We start from the raw sequence: 24,361 nt of genomic DNA on the forward strand, positions 1-24,361 counted from the left end.
GAAAATGACAAGTTATTTTATTGTCATCGACCAGCATAAAGAGCATAAAGCATAAAGAACAAAGCACAGGGATGATTTAATAAGCAATTTGAGACAATGACTGACACACAGTAACCTGTGACCATTCGATCCACAGATTGTCTTGGGATGAAATCATTGTGGTGGAAGGGACTGAACTCATCTGTCAGTTACAGCTAGCTCCATTGGACTGTTGTCAAAACCGTGTTCTTGCTCCCCGATGAATTTACTGATTTGTTGTCGACTGTACCTCAGCACAGCGTCACGAGACCCCCAGCCCACTCTGATGTCTGAACACGGCCTATTACGAGAGGATCAGCGTAGCTCAAGTTAATGACCTAGCACATCGTTTATTCCACGTGAATGCTGGGAAACGGACAGTTAGCGTTCACTGCCTCGCAGCAGCCAGAGAGAGGGTGGATCATCTCCGTCAGAGACTGAGAGCGCAAACTGATGAGAATTGGACATTTACTGCGGTTGATGGCTCACTCCAAAGTGGAGCAGGACTTTTGGCCAAAATGTGAGCAGGCACTTGAACTTAATGTCATAATTGATCAAAGTCAGCTGTGGTCAGGTACTTTGAGCTGTGCCGTTCACTCCTTAAGCATATTTAACATTTCAGCTCGAATAATTGTAGGGTCGGTCGAAATGGTTCCGAAAATAAACAGATAACTAGGTCAAACAAGGCTTTGCATCTCGGGCAACTTTTTAATCTGTCAAAATGATTTGCCCATGAAGTCGAACGAAAGAGAGCGGGTTTTCCCATCATATTAATGTAAGCGGACACATTGTTTTACTGTCATAATTTGATTGGGTGATCATTTCTGACATGTTGTGTCGTTGTAAGACTGTTGAGTTGACTGAGTCATAGAGGTCAGACACTGAAATGAATTCCAGATTGCCGTCGTTTGAATGAGTACTTTCCTCATTTCCCCAGGAAATTATGCCTCTTCAATCCCGCTGCTGGTTTAACCACTCAACTTCAGGTCACCTAGCCAATGTAAGATGTCAGGATCAAGTTCTGCTGCTGTCGTGCTCAGTTTGATGGATTCTCTGATCTCCAGAACTCATTTATTGGACTGTTATTTAGTGAACAAAATGGATTTGCACAAAGGATTTGTAGCTTCATGTTCTGTTGTAAACCACACTGTAGCTTCTGCTAATGAGCTGTATTAGATAATATCTGCTTCAAATAGAGTTATTTTGTTCCTAACCAGCACACTTTTGAGAATTTTGAGCATAACTGCAGAGAGATGGTTTTAATTTAGTTTGGCCTCTGAAACTGTTTGTAATGTAAAATGTATTTATAAAGTTGTGCTATGCGCTTCTTTTCTCATAAGTTTGCATAATCCTTGCGAAATCTATACTCCCTGTTATTTTACGTAATATATATATATATATATATAATATAGAAAGATTTTATATGCTTTATGGTAAATATGCTAAAAAATGTATATATTCTGCAAGGAGTATGACAAAATCAAAGCTGAAATTATTTGATCAGTAACAAAACAGTTATACTGTGAATTATTCAAATGTATATTCCAATTAAAAATTTGTTTTGTAATTATATATATATTAAATAATGTAGATTAAGTTTTAATATATTAAAAAAAATTCTTGTGATTACTCCAGTCTTCAGTGTCACATGATCCTTCAGAAATCATTATAATATGCTGATTTGTTGCATAACAAACCTTTTTTTTTTTCTTTTTTTTTTTTTTTGGACTATCAGTGTTGAAAACAGATTTGTTTATTTGAAATGGGAATCTATTGTCTTTAACGGTCACAGTTAAATTTGTTCTTACTGAAAGATGCTACTACTACAATAGTAATACAATTAATAATATTATTCTTGTTATTATTATTTGTATGTGTGCTGTATGTATTTATCTTAAGAACTGCCCTGAAGAGGCTGCATAATATTTACACAGTATTCCACACCAAATAATAACTTAATTTGCTCAAGCGAGCAGTTCGCATGCCGTCGGTTCTTTATATTGTGCGTTTCCTCCGTGGCATCTCCGCTGCTTGCAGCCATGCGATAGTTGTGTGTGATAAGCGTCTTGTAGATTGTGCAGAGGCTGTGTAAAGTTCTGAACAGAAGTGTATATGTGTGTCTCCGAGAGCTCAGATCTTCTCAAATACTCTTAAAATACGCCTCTGCACTTGACACCATTAAGCCTCTGTTAACCAGCCTCCCCTGAGAGCAGCTTGAAATTGTACCACCTCCAGCAAACTATTTTACCATTCAGCATCGCCGGAGATACAAGCGTAACACGGTTTGTTCTCAGGAAGCAAGAAGCAAATAAAAGACAAAAATGGCATGAAATAAAACGCATCGGAATGAACACACATGTCCTGAAGTGCAATTCCTCCCTCAGCAAGGAAGCGAGCAAAGCCGTGTTCATATCCAGTGACCCGGCTGCCCCGTTCATGTTGTGACTCAGGGCCATACTTTGTGTTTATGCCTTAGAGTAGCCATAGCTTTCCCCTAGAAAACTGGAAGTGCTACTCTCAGGATATTAAATCTAGTCCTGTAAAAAGTAGCAGTCTGAGGAATGCTTGCAGCTGAAGGACAGTCCCAAATATCACCTTGGTTTTCATATTCAGGCCTGTTTATCAGAATATGGCGCAATATATGGTGATGATGACCAGTGCCGAGGCACGGCTGGTATTAAGATAACCTTGGGGATGAGAAAGGGGGGGTGGAGTGCCACAAGCTCGGCTTCCAGAATCACTAACTAGCAGTGACATTTGGGCAGTGCAACTGTTCAAGTCACTGCGCAAATCACAACTGATATTTGCTGAACTTTAAGCTCTATTCAAGGTAGTGTTTTTCTTTTTTTTTTTTTCGTCCAACATGTGCATGGTGCAGCTAATATTATCCTCCAGTATCCCATGCAATGGGCAATCCCTTCTTTATCCAGCAGATGTTTCTGCCTTTACGTTAAAGATATATGAATGAATGAGAGAGATTACCGTGCTGAACACATATTGGATGATATCTGACTTCATTAGTTGCGATGCCCTTATAAGGACATCCTGGCTTTCTTATATTTGGACAGCCGCCCCCTGTCCTTCCCTTCCTCTGCCCAGACTCACTCGTGCAGCCAAGCACATAATGCGCTTGGAGCCCGGTAACATGTACGATTATAATTAGCTTTGTCAGGTCCTCGCCCCTACAGCCCCCATGCAGATAATATGATAATATGTCTTCATAACCGACTGACCTTACATGCTCAATATTTCTCCCCTTATGAAGATTACATGTCAATAAAGTAATTGAGTCTTGGGCTGTGTGGAAAGTGAAGATTTAGGTTATTGGACTTTTCGGGAGCAGTGATGTATGACCGTTATTATTCCACCTGTCAGGGGATGTGCAGGCTGCTGACGACGGTCCGAGGATGTCAGGAGAGAGGGAGGGAGACGTCCTCTTCGGCTTGAGTGTTATGTCGTTAATCACCCCTCATCTTCTCCGCTCCATTCCTCCTGCATCTGCAAACTGTATGTGTCTTATTAATTAGGGAGAGGAGACTTACAGTAAAGCCATCCATTAAGAGGGGGCCGAGAGGGCTTCGACAATAGCGTCTCATCATCACCGGCCTGCCTTCATATATCCAACCCTCATGAGATCATCCATTATAATTCCCCAGGATATTATTTCCTCTTTCTTCTCAAGTGTAAGGTCTCTGTCTGTAGGCCTCTGTCAGGCGCGAGCGCTTTTGTAATTGCGACTCAAAGCCTTGCCTTGGATTTAGCCTTCGCTGTCAGTTTAATACTATTAGAGTCATCGCAATCCCTATCATTACATTCATGGGCTTCATTACTCATTTTTCAATTTTGGTTTGAAAACAGACTTGTTGTGCAGTACTGTGAGGTCATTGAAATCTGCCTGAAATTCATCAGAGCACTGGAAGAGTTTAGTGATATTCAATAAATAAATAAATCGCCATGATAAACCATGTCTGAATTTATTTATTTATTGCCTCTATCTGTACAGGCATATGGTTGTATAACTTATTGTAGTGCTGTCAAACGATTTATCATGATTAATTGCATCCAAAATAAAAGTTTTTGTTTACTTAATGTGTGTTTACTGTGTACAATTATTATGCATACATAAATACACACACATACAGTATACATTTTATTATTATTTACATGTATATAATTGCATTCATATAATTTAGGGGTGGCAAACTCCGGTCCTGGAGAGCCACAGTCCTGCAGAGTTTAGTTCCAACTCTAATTAAACCTCACCTGCCTGTAGCTTTCTGGTAACCCTTTAGAGCTTGATTAGCTTGTTCAAGTGTGTTTGATTAAGATTGAAGCAAAGCTCTGCAGGGCTGCAGCTCTCAAGGACTGACGCTCGCCACCTCTGATATGATTTATATTATTTATAAATATATTTAAAATATAAACATAACATCTTTTTCTTACATATATGCATGCATGTGTATGTATTTATATATACAGTACATAATAAATATACACAGTACACACATATATTGCGTAAACAAAAACATTTATTTTGGATGCGATTAACAGCACTTCTTTACTGCATCTAATTATATAAAATGGCAACAACAGAAGAAAAAAAATGTCAACGCCAAATACAAAAAGTTTTTAAACTACACAAGCATTTTTTTTTTTTTTTAAACAAGCATTTTTTTCTTTGGTGCATAACTATTTTGGTGCGTAAACTAAGCATTGTGCATTGAAATTGTTTAATGCACACTTAAGGTACAGTCACATGAGTGAAATTTGTCAGTAGTTAAGCTTTACTGTTTAACCACTGAATTTCCAAAGTGGAATTTTTAACACACAAAGTAAATTGAACTGCACTCTTAAATGTGGATTATCCTTCACTTGTAGCATTTAAATGAATGAAGGACTTTATGTATGTTTGTATTTATTTATTTAAAACAGCATACACAGAATATTAATGTCGGCTATTTGTTTTTGGCCTTGGTTATCGCTATCGGCATGTATTTTAATATTGGTGCATCCACCATCTAATAGGGTTATTATACTATGGTGTCAATTTGTTTCAAGGAGACTTATTCTTAGTGTCTCTACTGTAATAAGTGTAGAAACGTTATTTTCAGCAGAAACTGTGGTTATCATAGTAATTTTTTAAAAAGGGGGGCAATTGGCTTTAATGCAGGGGCGTAGGCATCATCATTTTAGAAATGAATGGAACAGGGTCTAATTGACAGGCTTTATTTTTTCGTATGTCTTTTAATTGGCTAAGAAATCAAATACACTGCTGGGTAATAACCAATATGTTTTCCCCCTATATTTTCATTATGATAACTTTGTGATTTGTCTACTATTAACACATAAGGCAGAATAGTTTCTATTCTTTAATTTTATGCCAGTTATTACTTCAATGAGTCCGTTTTGGATTTCTGCGTGAGAGCGCCCTCTGGCTTCCAGTATGAATGAAACCTTCACTGCATGAGTGTTCAGCTCTCCGTAATGTTCACATAGCCTCGTTTTGGAAATATATAAATCATTGGGTCATACATAGACTACTTGTCTCTTTGCGCTTCAATCTAGATTTATTCACACTGGCCCTTGCTACATCTACATAAACACCCTTGTCTGAAAAGTCTGGAGGAAGATGTCCGACTTAATGCTACATTAGCATACCATATCATACAAAAGTCTACTTCTCAAAAAAAAGCAGGAAGCTATTTGGCATCTGAGCTGCCACTGTGAAGATCATCAGGCAGTCTGATACTCAGAAAGGGGCGGGAGGGCGACACACAGTGTTAAAGGATATTTTACACTGTCCGCTCACATTAAGGCAGGAGATTGATCCTTTCCAGTCAGATGAAGCTCTGGTCTGACTGATGCCCCTCACCGTCATAGTGACACCAGGCTCCGGGACGCAAGCTTTGGGCGAGAGGGGCACCCGGCAGCACCCTGAACCCGGGCCAGCAGCAGCTCGACTCAGCCCTTGTTCTTTTCCTTTCATGCCCCCTCTCCCTGCTCTCTGTCAGGATGTCATGACAAATCACTGTACAACAGCGTGCTCCGCAGCCTCAGGTACCAGACCAACAGGCCTCAGACGCCATGCTGAAATGAATATAATAATGGGCTTCAGAAAATAGCACAAGGCACTCAAACACAGGAAGAGAAGTGAGGCTGTGTGTGTGTGTTCTCTGCAGGGGGAAGTGGCGAGCAGACACATGTCCCACAGTGAGGCAGGTGCAGCTTGTCTCTTCTGTGGCTGAGGTGGCAACAGGGGCTGTCAGATTGGTATTGATATGTGTCACTCCAGGGAGTGTCAGGAGCTTTATTTAAGACAGCAAGAAGGCCATGTGTCTGTGTGGTAATTGACGGTTGGCTTCGGGAAAGATCAGGCTGTTTGTTGACCTAGCAGAGCAGCTGATGGGAGAGCTAGCATGGTGTATTGCTTTCATCCAATATGGCTGTTTTCTCCTGTGCTGTAGGTTTTAAAAGAGAGTTAGTTTGAGAGGTGCAGTCAGTGTGTAAATCCACACTTCACACATCACACAAATATGTCAAATTGTGACTATAACCAAAGTTCAGTTTACGCCAGCTTTTAAATTATATAAAAAGCCTGACTTTACATTTAATCATTTATCAGATGCTTTTTTCTAAAGCAAAGTATTTAATTCAAAGCAATGTTATTTAAGTGTAATAGAGATACTAATATATTAACTGTATATATATTTTTTATCTTAATATTTTTCGATTTTCAGTTTGTTAAAATGTGTAATTTGTTCCATGATTTTGTCTTTATTATTTTTATTTCAGTATTAGTTTCTTATACGACAAGTTAAAGCTGAAATAAATACATAACTATAATAACACTGTTTCATTTACATTTATTTTTAAATCAGTTTTTGACATAAATAAGAAATAAAAAAATAAAAAAGTTAGATTTTTATTATGCAGCTGGAATGACCCTGTTTAAAAGTGTCTAAAATTGATGAAAAGTAAATTTATTTCTACAGATGAAATGCATTCAGAAATGTTTATTCGTGTTGTTGCGGCCAGGATAGGCTTTGTTTGTTGTCTCTCTCTGAGTGAAATGAGCACTGTGATATGTTGACATGTCCATTCATTTCCATGGTTTGGTGGCTGTATGCTGTTTGACATTAATTCCAAATGACATTCAGCAAGAAGCCGCACTGCTTACTGATGCATGAGGTCTATCACATCCCTCATCATTATATTTAACATCAACACACAGCCACGTGACCATCTGTCCAACTGCCCACTAAACTTAGTCATGTACTAAACCTACATCCTCGAGTCATAGATTTCAGTTATCTTGCTTGCAGTGGACATGAAAAAAATGTACTGGTCGATAATAGTTTTTTTTTTTTTTTTTTTTTTTTACGTATATGTACAGAGGATGTATTTTTGATTAGTGTTTAAAACAATCTGTTAAACATTCTGTTGCTGACACACTGAGTAGGGGCAAAAAAAATACAATAAATGAATGAATACTGGAAGAAGACTTAAGATTTTAAAGGCTTATTTGTTTGATTTGATTGATTGATTTGACACTTTTTTGATGTAATATAATACATCTTCATAACCGACTGACCTCACATGCTCAATATATCTCCCTTTATGTAATTTTTTTTAAAGTTCGTTTTAAAGTTAAAATTGCTAAAACATTGATGAGATATATATATACAGTATATACAGTACAAGTTTGGACACACCTTCTCATTCAAAGAGTTTTCTTTATTTTCATCACTATGAAATCTGTAGAGTCACACTGAAGGCATCAAGGGCTATTTGACCAAGAAGGAGAGTGATGGGGTGATGACCTGTCCTCCACAGTCACCGGACCTGAACCCAATCCAGATGGTTTAGGGGTGAGCTGGACCGCAGACAGAAGGCAAAAGGGCCAACAAGTGCTAAGCATCTCTCGGGGAACTCCTTCAAGACTGTTGAAGACCATTTCAGGTGACTACCTCTTGAAGCTCATCAAGAGAATGCCAAGAGTGTGCAAAGCAGTAATCAAAGCAAAAGCAGGCTACTTTGAAGAACCTACAATATGACATATTTTCAGTTGTTTCACACTTTTGTTATGTATATAATTCCATATATAATTCCACGTGTTAATTCATAGTTTTGATGCCTTCAGTGTGAATCTACGATTTTCATAGTCATGAAAATAAAGAAAACTCTTTGAATGAGAAGGTGTGTCCAAACTTTTGGTCTGTACTGTACATATGAGTTGAACACAGAGTTGTCTAGTTTTAGTTTAGTTCATAGTCTAGTGAATAATTTGTTTTTTATTTTATTTTATAACTTTTGGCAAATGGTGTGGGGCATGTTTTGTCTCAAAAACAATGTTATAAATATTACCAGACATTGCACAAATCAGTTTAGTTCTGCTTTTAGATCTGTTTTGTTTTCAGCCACAATCATTTGAAATACGACTTTTGTAATGATCCACACAAAGTCATCAGTCACTCATGTGGTTTGTTTTGATAAAGACTTCACAGTGTTTCCCACACTCTTTTTCACTTTTGGTGTTTTGGGTGGGTAATTAATATTTACTGTGCACTGATTTAGACCCTCGTTAACTCGGACCGACCTCCAATGTCAAAGTGGTTAAAAAGTGCTGCAATCATTCCTGCAATGATTAATTTAACACCACATTGTTATTGAATCATGTTACTCGGACTCTATTTGAAATGAGCTACTTTCCCATCAGCCTTATTAATGAGACCATTACTGAAATCAGCAGACTTTCACATTTTACAGAGGTCTGGGTGACTTATCAGCTTTTCTTTTTTTAATTAGAAAGTACTCGCTAATAACGACAACAGTCAGTCAGCCTCAGAACATGTTCATTCTGTAATACGTTATTCTTATCAAATCACGCTTAACGTCCTTGACACAAATGGTTATTAAATCATAATGATTACTCGGGTCATTTGAAGATGCTGCAGTGGTTAATTAGTGCATGGCATCTTTGTGTTGTGACACCGTGTCCTAACTACATGCGACGCGACAAGATTCCAGCGACAAGCACTCGCAAAGAAATGTACTTTTAAAATCAAATTCATAAATATTAAACCTTTTTAACATCATTAAATGTTATGGAATACACTCGTTGATTTGCAGTGAGTTCACAGCTTTAACGAACATCTTTGCTCTAATTTATTTTCAAGGTCTGAGGTAAACTATCTTTAGTTTTTTTTTCAATATAGCTATAAGCTCACGCAAAATGATATTCAAACACAGTAGAAACATTTAACTTTGAATGAAACACACAATCACCTGAGATTATCACTGTCTTATGGTTTGTATGATGTTGTTCCAGCCGCGACATGACGGAAATAGAAACCGTTTCTAAATTAGAAAATTTGTGTTTCGTCTGCATGTCTAGTTAAAACTCTGATTGATGTGGAAAAGATAGCTTTTATTGTGTGTTGTGGCATGGCGTCACGTGTAGTTAGTACATGGTGTGGCTCCAGCTCAGTAGTGATGGGACATTCCAGTTCTTTTCCACAAACCGGTTCTTTCGGACAGTTGTTTCAATGAACCATTTCTTTTACGCTATAACGCAATAAAGCGTTCTCGATGATGTAATGACTATCATCTCGGGCCCGGATGAAAATACATTCAACATATTCAAATATATAAAGTCAGTAATCATTACTTCCTTGAGTTAAAACATCACCATGATCTGACAAGTTTCTTAAAATGAAGTTTTGCAAGTAGCACCCAAATACAAGTACAAGCAGTGGTGTGTAAACGAGGATGTTTTTATAAGTATTGAAGATGTAAAGTAAATAACTTATTATCAGCACAGCGCAGCTCATCGGTTCTCAAATCGGACATGTCCGAAAGAAACAGTTCTCGTTCTGTGTACCGGTGATCCGAAAACCAGTTCTTGACTTGAGAATGATAACCGTTTTAACCGACGCGCTGCAGGCACGTTCAGTATATCATCAGCTCATAATCAATTATTTTTAATACAAACTTAATTTGTGAATGTGTCATCATCTATAATTACTGTACCGGTATTTAAGAAATTGTGTTATGGACTTTAACACACATAGTTTCATTTAAAATAAATCAAATGAGTAATACTTTAATTTGCGCCATCAGTTGTTTCAAAAACTGTAATGCAGCCAAGTCAAACACATCCTCACACAGTAACAAAGTCATAATCATAATTTTCAGTATGTTTGATATCATCATACTTTCTGATGTTCCACAAAATACTTGAATAGCATGCTTTTCGTCCTCTTGAAAAATGACACGCATGCGCAGTATCATCAGATCATCGGCTCTCAAATCAGACGTGTCTGAAAGAAACCAGAGACTCTGTTGAGGCACATTTATAAAATTAATAACTTAAGTAATTTGTGGATTGGTGCATACTGGAGACGCAAACATTTTAATACGATTCAGTTCGATTTGGTGTTCACTAAGAAGAACCAGCTAAACAGAATGATTAGTTTGCGAACTGGACATCACTACAGCTCAATTCGATCAGCAGCACCACACTGACACGTACTTGCACGAATCCGTCTTTTACAGTGCAAGCGCCAGAGCCATTCCTCGTGCTGACACAAACAGCAGGGGAAATTCAGGCGGCGAATGGCTGTTAGTCGGCGTGTAAGTCTCCTTATGATAGACCATGAGTTGTTCCAAGGAGATTAAGGCTTTGTAAACTGCTGGAGCACCCAACCTCAAATGACTTCCCCTTATCTCCAGAGCCCAGAGCCACTGTGTGCCTCATGCACACTTGCTCTATGTAGAATAAATGTCACTGAAATTAATTTCACCAGGCTTGAATTAGGCTCCTGCTATAATCTCTTTCTTCAGTCAAAATGTATGTCCTCCAGAATTCAATTTCCTCTTCAACTTCATAAGTTAGAGTACAAAGAATGATAGGCCCTTATCAGGTGAGCCGTTTGAGGACTTCATTAATGAATACTGCCGCTTTCAATTCATAATGTTTGATTGCAGTAATCTCATGAGGCCCTTTTGCGGTGCTGTGTCCTCTTAAAAGTGAAACTGTGGAGGTTAACGTCATTGAATGGACAGCTATTAAAACTGTATAATGGCTGATGGTTATTTTTCAGGGTGAAATAGGGTACAGTCAACAGCTGTGGTTGTATAAAAGACATCAAGCGCAAAATACTATGGGCGATTCAAAAAAAAAATAAATTCAAGATTATGTTTTGCTTGGTTGGAAAAAAATCATGTGGCAAATCAAGCTGGTATTGATCACAGCTTCTGAGGCATGAACTAGCTGCTTTCTCCTGACAGGCCCTCTAGCTAGAGCAAATCTCTCAACCTTTTCTCATTGCCAGACCTCATCCATGCCTGACTATCATGTTTTCCTTTGTTGCTTTAGGTTGGACTGACTTAAAGGGCTGTATTTCAGGGAATTCACAAAAGTCTGAATCTGGTTTTAAAGGAAAACACACAAGTGAAACTATCAGGAAAATACCCTGGACATATTCACTGCAAAACCAAAGCAGTAAATAAATAATATTTTGCAGATAGAAAATTAAACCTCTTTTAGGGGCATATATATATGTATATGTATATGTATATGTATGTATGTATATATATATATATATATATATATATATATATATATATATATATATATATATATATATATATATATATATATATATAATATGTATGTGTGTGTGTGTCCTTTTATATAGCTTCTAGACTTTTTGCTAAATGGAAAACCTCACATTTTTCTACATATAAGTTCATATGCTGCTGAAATTTCACTTCACTTCATCATTAGAGCAAGACCCTCTGACAGATTGTTGGAAGTCATTGACTTGCTAAAGACAGCAGGGACAAAGAAACTCAATGCAAACCCTCCTCAGATGTATCAGCCTCAACACAAAACGATACAGTGGAAACACAGACAGGAAGACCATCCTTATGCTCGGGCCCATTATGTATGCGAGAATCCAGCCTTTGAGGATGTTTATATAGTCTGTCTTTGTATCATAGCTTCTTAAAACACATTACCTGATATTGTCAGAGCAGAGAAAGTTACGCATGTATGCAGAGTTTTATGGTTTACAACAGATGTTCTTATCACTGAGTGGAAATGCACTTGAAATATATTATTATCACTGCTGGGAAGCTACGTTGAAACTAGCTTGTTAAAGCTATAATTATGTTCAATTACTAAACAGCTTTGGGCTACTATTTGGACTATAAAAAAAGACCTAGAATACCCCATATGAACCCAAATTATTATATGAATTTGGTTAAACTGATTCCCTGGAATTAATTGATTAATAAAGACTTTCCAATGATAAATCAAGAAAGGACAATTTCGGAGAGTGTTTGTTTATCACCCCAGCTCACTCGGCAGTAAAACTGTGTGAACAAACGATATGACATTAAAAACAGCATTTGTTTGTTTGTTGGAAAAAGTACAGCAGCTCATTACTTGGAAAAGCTGCACTATTTACAAACGGTTAAACTACTGAAAGTACTAGTAATCTGCATTTCTACTTTTAGTTAGTTTCTCCTCAACACTAGTTATTATAGTCATCACTGCACATAATGCTGTCAATATGTAATATACACAAATCAAACCATGCTTGCTCACCATTTCATGAGATTTTTTTAAGCAAAAAAAAGCATTCTTATCAGATGTGTACAATATACAGTATGCTGATAAAGCATAGGAAAGTTAATCTGTTTTCTCACAAACTATATGGAAGATTATAGCGATATTCCTGTACTAAAAATGAATATACTAGTAGTGTTCTTATAAGCCACTGTCATGGAGGAAGCATTAGTTTCATTAGGAATACTGGTTCAATTATGTGCTTTTGGCCTTGGTAGCATTTTTAGCTGCTTTCTCTTTCCCAAAGCCACCGGTCTTATTTGTATGCAGTGCAGTTTTCAGCTCCCATTCCAAAGCCTGAGCTCGAGTGAAAAATGTCCCGCATTTTCTTGATAGCCCATGTGGATGTGGGGTATAAATGGCTAATGAATTACAGATGAACATTGACGCAAATTAATCTTCCTGATGTCCCTGGGTTATATGGCAACCATTTAAAAGTTTAATCAATACGCTAAAGTTGAAAACATGCAGGCGCTGCAGTTGTTTGGCTGTAATAAACATCAGTGGGGAATGGGGAGGCTTGCATCCAGTGCATGCATCATAATGACAGGTATTTATGTTTAATGGACTAAATATTTTTTATTGCATGAGAACAAATGTCAGTTTAACTCTAAGTTATGAATTTAGCCTCCCTCGGCTGCTCCCAGAAGATGATTGACATCCTCAAAGACATTCAAGACTTCTTTTACCCTGCTGCTTAGAAACTCCCACATTTAACAGATGCAAAGCAAGGTTGCTTGAGTTCTTGTCCAGAGGAAAGTGCAGATGCTAAACTGTTCATGCTAAGTCGCATTTTGCAAACACGTGAATTTTTCATCAAGACAACAAGCCCTTTTCTTAACTTTCGATGCCTCTGATTCTTGAACCATGCTTCAGTGGGACGTCTCGATGTCTCCAGCTTTTCTCATGTCTGCGTTGATGCAAACCAGCCTCATTTTTCCAATGCCTCACCTCTCTGTGTGTGTGTCAGGAGCGGTCAGTAGTTTGTGGTTCATCGCAGGCTTTGGGCTTAAAGCCAGTTCACTTTAGCTGCATATGGCTCCATTTGAACTGCGGCCCAGTACACCATCACAACTTCAGCCTCCCTTTTGATTGAATAAGTGACATTATCCTGGATGCTAATTTAATATCCTCCAACATTCTCTCTTCTTTCTTTCTTTTCTCTGGAAGTTGAGTCTCTCTCGCTCAGATTGCAGGCAGGGGAACGCAGCTGCTCTTTGACAGTGCGTGTGGATATTCATCTCCGCTGGTTGCACTTATTTATTATCTGTGTATTTGACCTCTAAGTGAATGCAGTAACATGCAGAGCGTTGCCTTCAGGATGTCATTAAAACTGTCTTCTGGCAGGCCAGCAGTAGTTTCTTATTTTGGTTAACAGGCGTTGCTGTAAAAATCATATAAAATACAGCTTTGACTTTATAGCAGTTGTCTCCAATAACAACTCTAAAGATCGGTGGACAAAATCAGTGAACCGTGACATTTAATGCCATGAATTATCATCAGCATTAGAACTTTTTCCACACATGTGTTTAAAAGATGGTAATTCAGATGCCATTTCCATGTCAAGAGGAGTCCTAAGGCCTTTCTATTTTGGTGTAGATGTGCATTGTTGAAGAGCAATACTTTTAAGTCATTTGAATTGTTTGCTACTGTTGAAAAAGTATGTTCTATACCGTGGTGCTCAGAAATGAGGAGGCAAAGTCATCAAAGTTTTGTTTAGTTCTGTTTTAATCAGACATACTGCATCCGCCATGTTGTTACTGTCACATGACCTACCTGCGTCGCTTCACTGCCATTCATAAATCCTTTCCTGTGGCCTCATGCGATTAAAAAAAAAAAAAAAAAACAAGTGTTCATCAAATGTGCCCTTCAGTTCAGGTTATCTGGGTATTTTTCACTTACTGTCATTGCGTATTGTTTGAATATGAATTCGGACATGCTTTGCATACATAGCAAGTAAGTGTAATGTGATTTGGGATGCAGCGATTAGTTTGCATTCTGTACAAAATTTCCTCTTGAACTTTTATTTCAGCAAGTGTATTTGCACAGGAATCTCTGAATGTTCTGATGAATGATGTTCTCAGTAGTCCGCTTTCTTTTCTCATGCCCGACCAGAAAAAACAAGACATTCAGTGAAGTTTATGGTGGACGCACCAGTGATTTCCAGGACAGCACAAATCTAGCGCTGAAGCACGTATCCTGTTATTTTATCCAGTACAGATAGTGAGTACAGCTGAATTCCACAGAAGCACTTGGATGCATTAGAGTGTAAATGTGACAAGTAATGTATTACCTGAAAAACATAACCTGATTTCACATTAGCCCAACAGCTGTAGGTCAGAAGCAGTTGTTTTAGGCCTGATAATGAGGACTCCATCACAGGATGTTGCTGCAGACTGATAAAGGGTCTCAGGCAGATATATTGAGACTCATATAATAGCACAAGCTCACGGCTGCAGCTGCTCACAGCCATAACTCACCCTCGTGCGCTCTCACCAATGTCGGTCCGTCTTCCCTTCAGGTATTATTGCAGGCTTGTGAGATAATAAGGAAACTTTAATTGCATTGTTAATTGATTTTTTCCCCCACAACATTATCACCCTGATTGATTGCAGGGCTGATGAGAGCATGGGATACAGGGAGGGCACAGGAAAACAGACTGAGAAAGAGGGAGCAGAGAATAGATAACCTTGATGTTAAGAGCTATATCCTTCGGATACGTCTTTCCTTGACATATTGATGGCCCTCGAAAAGAGAGAAGCTGATTGTATGCAGATCAGAGCGGCCAGTTGATGAATTAGTTTTTCTTGTTTAGAGGGGCTCAACAGATTCAAGGATTTTTATTTCTTTATTTTTCAGTTCTCTGTGTAGTTTCTAAATCATTTAGGTGTATTTTTTCTTCATTAAGAAGTTTTACAGATAAAGAAATGTATTGTATTTTTGGCCTAAAGCCATGCATCCAGTTTATCTCCATTTTAATATCACAACTTCTCTGTTTGATTGATTTATTAAAATTCCTGACTGTGAGATTTTTGCACAATTTTTTTTTTCTTCTTTTTTCCTGTTTGCTTTATCAGGGTTTTTTATGTCTTAAATTCAATTTGATCAAATTGTATAGCCATATAAAGTATTTCATGTTATTTAAAGAGGTCTTAAGTTTGTGCGCTGAACGGTGAAATGCGAAACAAAGTAATTAAGTTCAGAAGGCTATGATTTTATTAAATACATTTGAGTGCTGCACATTAAATGCTATTCAAAAATGCTACATAATGGCAAATTACCTATTTTGATCTACTGTTGATGAATTTTGAATAATGTTTATTTTCTGTTTATATTGTAATATGTTGTAGATGAATGTAAAAGTGCATAATATTTCACAAATCTTTTTGAATGAGCAGCTGAAAGTAGTAAAGCATAGACATTTCAAAATAAGAGTCCCGAAGTTTTTCGCTCTAGTTAAAAATCCGGCATTATGCATTTTCTTTTCTTCTCTTCTGGTGGTATTTTGGTGACACGATATATGCATTTTACTACACAAAATGATTATTACATTTATTTAATATATTTGTATTGCATTATTATAGTATCAGCTAAATTAAATTATAAAAATCCAAAATAGTGCCTTGAGAAACAGGATTTATTTTCAAATTGTATGGGTTTGTTTTGTATGAACATGCAGTATTAATTTGATCGGTCAACATCTGAAAGTGTCTTACATTTAGATACACTAAGGTATATGATAGACGTGTCTATTTATCATCTTTGCATTGTTTTGCAGGGCCTTTATCATAACATTCTACTAAATATGATGCATTTTTCCTGACACTGTAGAGGTGCAGGAAACACTGTAACTAGTATTAGAACTAGTAGTGCTAGCAGTAAAACAAGCTTGTACTCTGTGCGAGTCTTCTGCATTTGCTCCTCCTGACACTTTTTAAATGGCAGTGTGATAAATGTTGGCTATTATGATTTCACTGGAGTTTTGCCAGAGGAAGAAAAGCAAAGACAGCAGATTTCCAGGACGTCAGGCACTGTGATAGCAGGTCATGGAGAGGCTGTGGAGGGCTCATGTTGTTTGTAATAAGCTGTGAGTGCAGCGGTCCTGTCTCCACCTCCATCTCGCACGGAGACAACCTCCTCTCCTCTCCAAACATCCAGGTATGACAGGACAGGAACAATGCTTTCAACCTTTCCCCTGCCAGAATATGCAGCATGGAAACATTAGCTCCCCGAAAACTTTTAATCCGTCACTGTAATAGCTGTGTGTGAGTGTCTGGAATAAAGAGAAGGCCAGGCCCTGACACAGTGTTTTTCCCCCCGTTTTTTCGCATAAACTATCAGCTCATCAGCCATCCCCATGGGTTCAAGATAGACTCTGCTTTCCACTAACAGGTTATGTAAAAAATAGCTGCTTCTGCATTTTACCTTAGTCTCTGGCTCCTCTTTTTTCTCATGTAATAAGCAGCGTGTCCAGCTGTGGAAGTTGGCTGCCGTGTGCAATATTTGCAGTGGGCTGCACTATATCACGCGTCACCCCGGCTGCCAGTGTACGCTAAACATGCCCATGTGTGTTTTCCTCTGTCTGCTCCCTACAGAGGTTTGTTTAAAGAATACAGTGTGCAGGGGGAAAGGATGGACATCTCCCAGACCTGAGCCATTTGCAGAGCGCTGCTTTAAGCGCTTGAACATGTGAGGAAGCATTCATGCTGCTTCAGGTCAATATCACAGCTTCAGTCGTCACCAGACACTGAACTGAGCCACACTTTACTCATCATGTGCTGTTCTCTATCACTAGATTTAACCCATCAGACACTGCTCCAGGCACTCATATGAGGCTCACAGAAATCATGAGATTTATAGATCACCCATGTATATAAATTGGTTTGTACAGTAACTGTTTTAATAACTTTATATGCATTCCACCTTGAATAAACTTACAAAAATGTATTTCGAATTTCAGTTTATATATATATATATATATATATATATATATATATATATATATATATATATATATATATATATTTGGGTCCTATATATGATTTTTTTTTTAAAGAACTACAACCGTTTTTGTATTTTTATCTTTTAGTATTATTATATTGTTATTTATATTGCTAAAATTATTTGTAAAAAAAAATAGATAGATTAATAAATAATAATAATTATGTATAAATTAATAAATAATAATAAGTATATAATAATTATATGTAATTATTTATTTATTTAAATTTTTTTTAATAATAATAATTCAATTTTTTATTTTATCGGGCTATAATGCTTTTAAAAAATAATAACATTTTAAAAACATTTATTTTAACTTTTTTCAAGAAACTATGTTATGCCGGACTACCTTTTTTTCCCAAAAAACTTTAAAGGGATAATGTATTTATTTTTTGTCATTTGCTCACCCTCATGTCATTAAGACCTGTATGGATTTATCTCTTCTGCTGAACACAAAAGAAGATATTTTGAAGAATGTGGATCATTAAACAGCTGCTGGTGGCCATTGACTTCCATAGTATTTTATTTGATTTTTTTCCCGTAATGTTTGGTTACCAACATTCTTCAGTTGAACAGGTGAAATACAGAAGAATACAGGTTTGGGACAACTTGAGGGTGAATAAATGATGACAACATTTTATTTTATGGGTGAACTATGCCTTTAAGTCTCACCAAAAATATCTTCTGGATCAATCTTCTGGATTCTTTAGATAAAAAAAAAAGTTTTTTAGAACTTGTTATAGATTTAGACATCATTGACCCATGAGTTCATTAGCTAGTACTCTGTGATCTCAATCTCACTGAAGGGGTGCTGCTGTGTTTAGGATGATAGTGCTGCAGTAGGGTGCTCGTCTTATGTACCCTGGTGAGGTGAAGTGCACGAGAATCTCCTGTCAAACCAGCGCTCTGATAGTCAGAATGAGCATACAGGGATCCAGCGGTGGTACCTCCATCCTCAGGGCAACTGCAGCAGCTGGAGTGCAAAAACCCTGTCACCCCTCAGAACCAGTACTTACGCTGGCAGAGCTGTCCGCTGCACCCCCACACCCGTCCACAGAGCAAGGGGTCTGATCTAATGTGAACAGACATCTCCTCACACTTCACAGTTTGGATCACCTCAACTTGTGAGGATGGCAGGGAAAATGAGCGTCGCTCGGCTACAAAAGTCCAAATTTAGATTGACTGAGTTTGTCTGCAGGCTGACTCGATCGGGCCGTCGTTACTCGCCGCGCACGGAGAGTGCGGGACTGGAGTGACACGTTGGCGAAGGCTGGTTGAGGATCGCTGGCGGTGGGGGAAGGGGAGGAGCGGCTACTTTGAAGGAAAGTGTCAGATTGGGTTAGCATCCAGACTGGTGTTGGAATATGCTTGGCACTAATATGGCACCAGTATCTCTGTCCTCATCTCTGTTCACTGTCAGTGCGTGCGTGTCTCTCCGTAGATCTGACAGTGTCTTTTCGGATTATGTTAGTGGCGCGCTCGGAGCGCTGCCGCAGCTCGCCCATCACTCAGCCGCTTTGTTTGAAGCCTGCCCTTTTTTGTCATTAATGCACTTGATGTCTATTTAAAAACAGCGGCGAGCTCCATATCTGTTTTCCTGTCAGAAGATCATTGACAGCATTAATGCCACTTGTCCTTGCCTCATTTACTAAAGCGCTGACACCTAGCTGCAGTCTGCCACATCCATCAAGCACCTCTCTCTCTCTCTCTCTCTCTGTCGCTGGCGTGTCAGAACGATCCTGTCTTTAACACACTCAGAATGGGCTGTCTCCGCACATCACCTGTAGGCCTCACAGTCAATTTTCAGCAAAGTGGGAAGGTAGATGTGAACAATACAAACTCTGCGTTCTTCTTCCTATCACTGGCATATGTTTTGCCAGGTCATGTATTGTTGATGTATGAGAGAAGTGAACAGACACTCGCTCTCTCAATGAGTTTTGATCAGTCTCGATGCTCGTGAGGAGAAAGCCTCAATAATTGTCACTAATGTTACATTAGTCACTGCTTGATGATGATTATTTTGGGTTGAGCTCCAAAGCAATACCACTAACATCCTTACAACTGTCTAGGAACATCTTAGTGACCACCCAGACATCTTCAGCAATTTCTTTGCAGCACCCTAGCAACCACACTCTTGCAGATGCAGAAATTACTATCAATTGGCCCTTTTTTTTCAAGAGTTTGATTGACAGGCAATCTGACCAATCATAACGGTGGAATTTGTCACTTTGTTCGACAAACAATTCAGACAGGAGAGTAGATTAACATCAGTGGACTTAAACTTGATGTCCTTCGAAGGTTGAGATAAAACAACTTCTGATTTTCATTCATGTTTATTTTGTGTTTAAAGTAAATATGTAAAGTGATCGGTTTATGTGTTGCTAGAACTGAGGCGCTACAGCGATCTGTCACGACACATTAAAGAGTCACAAAATGGTATTTAATGTATGAATTTAAAAAAAAAAAAATATATGACCACATTAGAAACCTAAGACTTTGTTTCATACCAGAAAGCATAGCGCTTTTCCACAGCATGGTGCCACTCGATACCACTCGGCACGGTTCGGCTCGCTCTCTTTTCCAGTGCAGTTACAGTAGTAACGCTTCAAGTGTGTGGGATTATTGGACTAATAGCACTGCTTCTACTGCCGTGATATTATTGTAAAGTAGATGTTTTTTTTCACTGCTAGATAAAGTTTGGTTCAAAGGAGGTTGATGCCTGCAAAGATAAACACTGCTAAAGAATACACGAGTCGCTAATGCGGTGGCTGTTGCTGCTAGCAGGTTTGGCGTCACAAATCTAGTGACGCTGGTAGTGATGATTTTCTCTGACCAATCAGTGATCTGCAGTGTAAATACATCACATTTCAGAGCTGTACCATGCAGTGTAAAAGTGCCAATAGAATACCTTAGCAACTGTCTAGCAGCATCCTAGCAACCATCTAACAACATCTTAGGAACCACCCAGAGCACCCTAGCAATGCAAGGAAATAGTAAGGATTGATTATCGTGTTATATATGAATGTGTTAGTATTAGTATAGTATTTTTCTTGTGATAGCATCGCTGTAGCAGTACGGAACTTGATGAGGCCTGTATTGATTTACTGTAAGCAGACATAAGCAAATGCCTTCTTTGTTGCTGTCTTCTGTCATTGATGCTCATAATGATGCTTGATTTGTTTTAATGAATGAGTGAAGAGGTTCAACAGCAGTGTTCTTGTGAGCTCATCGTACACACTGTCACAGTGTCTCTCTCACCGTCAGTGTCTGGACAGTGAATGAAGCTAATGCTCACCTTACCAAACACTGTTGATGAGTGAATCAGTACAATGAGCTCACTGTTGATCTTCACCTCACTGTCTTTTCATTTCTCTCTCTCTCTCTCTCTCTCTCTGTTTCTGAAGAAAGCATCTCTTGGCTTGTTATTGTCTAGACAATGCCCTCAGGCTAAATGTTGTCTCTCTGGTGTTCTCAGACTTTAGACGGATACACTGTCTCCCCCGACACACCTTTCATGCCAGAAATTTGAGTGAGAAATGACAGAATCTGGAGACATTGTTTTTTGGGGGTTTTTTTTGCAGCAGTGTGTGTACTTTACTGACAAACCACTTTCTGATGGATAAACAGTAACACAGAATTGTGACATTTTGTCTGTCTATCTATCTATCTATCTATCTATCTATCTATCTATCTATCTATCTATCTATCTATCTATCCATCTCAGTCGTTTTTTGTTCCATCCATCCGTTGTGTAAAAGTGTTTGGTATCTCAAGGTACTGCAGTATATCAAAAAGCAATTATGTCCAGTACAGTAGTGTTGCTTTTGTCAATTTGAAATTTATGAACAACTAAACAAATTTTTTAGAAGTGTATTGATGATGATAAAATGAACAAAATGAAGCATGAATCGCGGCGAAGTCCTATTGTGTGCAAGTTGTGAAGCTGAATATTTTTTCAAACGTTTATATAATGTATTTAAATAGCATCATAATATAAAACTTATATTTAAAGTGCTATAAACATATTTGTGCTATTAAAATTCCAGCATTTCATCTTGAGGGTTGCAGCATCACATTGTTTCAGCGCTGAATTCACATGAAGTGGCTTTGACTTTGACGTTGTAGTTAAATGTCATTTTGACATGCTCTTCTCTCTCACTTTCAGGCGTTTTCACCAAGTGCCGTTATGTCTACTACGGCAAGCACTCAGAGGGCAATCGATTCATCCGCAATGACCAGCTCTGACTGACAGACGGGTCAGTGGATACACACACGAGGGGGCTTTACAAAGATATCTTGCGCATATTATTATAAATATACATGTTGCCACACACATTTGAAGCAGCCGAACACAGCCCTCTAGTGCCGTCTGCTGAGTGTGCCTTCCCTGCCACCTCCCATCGCTCTCGCTCCGTCTGAGCAGTGCCATCCAGATTGACATGATTGCCTTTAAGCAGCCCCGCTATGCCACGGTGACAGAAACACACTCGTCTTGACAGCCGCGGCTCCATGATGGATTGCCTGGTCCAACTGCTGCTCTCCCCAGGTCAAAGGTCCCACCTGAGGCTTTGGGCTGCCCACACGGAAGCCCAGGATGAGCGTCCCTCAAAGTCAAAGCTAAAGTTAAAGAGAAAGATCAGGGGAAAGTGCCGCTTTTGTTGGAGTTTTACACTATAACCATCATTAAAATTAAACTTTATTGCATGGTTTTGTCACCATGTAATTTTCTGGACATTACTGTAGGCAGAATGTCAGTTTCAATCTTTGAAAAAAAGGCTAATAAATGTAAACAGATTTAATTTAGTTTGTTTCAATTTATTAGCCTTTAAGCTTTAAATATAAAAGATGTGTCAGGCAAGTGCTCACCATCAATTGGCATGAAGTGTTTTTATTTATTTTTTTAAATATGCAGAGAACTGTCATTTTAAAATTATTAGCCATTTTTAAACACACCTTTAATTTATGCTTTTAATTTAAGATTTAATCTGTGTTATTGTGTTTTAATGATCCAAAGCTGTATTGAATATTTTCAGCATGAGTGTTTTCAGAAATGCAGCTGCGAGGCCCTCACAGGCTCTTGACTCTGTGGCATGTGTATGTTTTGCGTGTTTGTGAGGTGCATGTGCATGTCGTGCGCGAAGTTTGTGTGTTGCGGGGGCAGCTGTTGCAATGCCGGAGCCTGGAGGAGCTGTGAAAGAAAGAGGTAATGAGCTTTGCTTTATTTCATTCTTTCTCTGGAGGGAGAGAGCAAAGAAAGACAGCAGCTCTGGCAGTGAAATTGGAGGAGGTGGATGTACAGTATGCATGTGTGAGAGGGGAGTCAACAACTTCCTCCAGTCTTTTTGATTGTTTCCTCATGCGGTTTTTGGACCTACTGTATTCACGTTATTTTAATGATTTATTTTCTCTGTATGTTTTGAAAAATCAATTAAAAAAAAATCCATAATGGCCTTTGTTGTGCTTTGGAAACAAGCACAACAAAACTGTTGTGAGTTTACAAGCAGTGGCCAAAAAGTTGGGCAAATATTTGAAAAATCAACTCCATTAGGTACAGTGAGGGTGATGAATGTTTTAAGTGCATCCAATTTATTTTGCCTCCTGTGTTGTTGTTTTTTCCATATTACATTCCACATTTAAAGTTGAGCTTATGCATCGAAGTCTGCGTAATACTAGCCAAAGATCCACCGCAAAACCTTGTTAATGTGTGGTTTCTTTAGTCTAACTTGTTTTCCTTTGTGTGTGTGTGTGTGTGTGTGTGTGTGTGTAGTAGGCTAAACCTACCGTATGTTTAATTTCCATACATATGTAAGGTACATATAAGGTACATATGTAATTTAAATATTATGTAACTGAGTGCATAAATGAACGCGAGTAATCTTTTACAATAGCCGATATAAACGGTTTACGTGGTCTTGCTCTTGATTTTATTATTTTTATTATTTTTTTATTATTATTTATTTGCCGGTAAGCAAATATATCAAACATGTGCGCGGTAAGAGCATCTACGGTTATTCACGTTGGCCAAAACCCACAAGGAAACGCGTTGTGAATTAATACATCACCGGAAATCACAGACATTCGCATTAGTTTTCTCCGAGGATCACTGAGTTTGCTGAAAAACAGTAGGTAATTTGCTCTGGAACTATCACAGAGGTTGTGTGAGAAAAACACAGATGTGGCAGATTCGGACGGGTCACCAAATCACCAAGTACGTCTGTGAAACACAGATTTCTCTAACGACCCCCTGTAAAACTAGTCCCGTCCGAATAGGGCTTTCGTTATTGCTTCAATGCAAAGGAAACTAGTATTTGCATTGAATCTGTGTAGATTTGTCTTAAACTTGCCCAAGAAATTATATATATATAAGTTATTGGGCAAGTTCATTTAAGCCAAATCTCTCTCTCTAATTATTATTATAAATATTGTTTATGACTTCATATTGATACAGACTTCAAAGTATCTGCACATTTGCTTGATTATTTTATTGAACTTCAATTTGTCATCTACACATATGTAATCAAACAATACAATGGGTAGTATATCACTTGTATGTACTAATTGTTTAAAATACAATTCTTATTAAAATGTAATCCCAAAATCATGAAACATTATTTTGATTAAATAACCATGTGCTATCCACTGTCTTAAGCAATAAATAAATAAATAAAATTACTGCAATTGTTTTTATTAGTTTTACTATTAGTATAA

At 38.1% G+C, this 24,361-nt stretch overlaps 1 protein-coding gene across 1 annotated transcript in view; it reads left to right on the forward strand.

Moving 5' to 3' along the window:
* Positions 1–23,099, forward strand: part of LOC113057176 (leucine-rich melanocyte differentiation-associated protein-like) — a 275,803-nt gene extending 252,704 nt beyond the window's left edge. The window contains exon 6 of the mRNA XM_026224318.1: positions 21,819–23,099. The gene's annotated coding sequence lies outside the window, so the exon portion shown is untranslated. The remainder of the gene's footprint in view (positions 1–21,818) is intronic.
* The last annotated feature ends 1,262 nt before the right edge of the window (positions 23,100–24,361 follow it).

This window comes from Carassius auratus, chromosome 38 (genome assembly GCF_003368295.1).
Source record: "Carassius auratus strain Wakin chromosome 38, ASM336829v1, whole genome shotgun sequence".
Taxonomy (NCBI): Eukaryota; Metazoa; Chordata; class Actinopteri; order Cypriniformes; family Cyprinidae; genus Carassius; species Carassius auratus.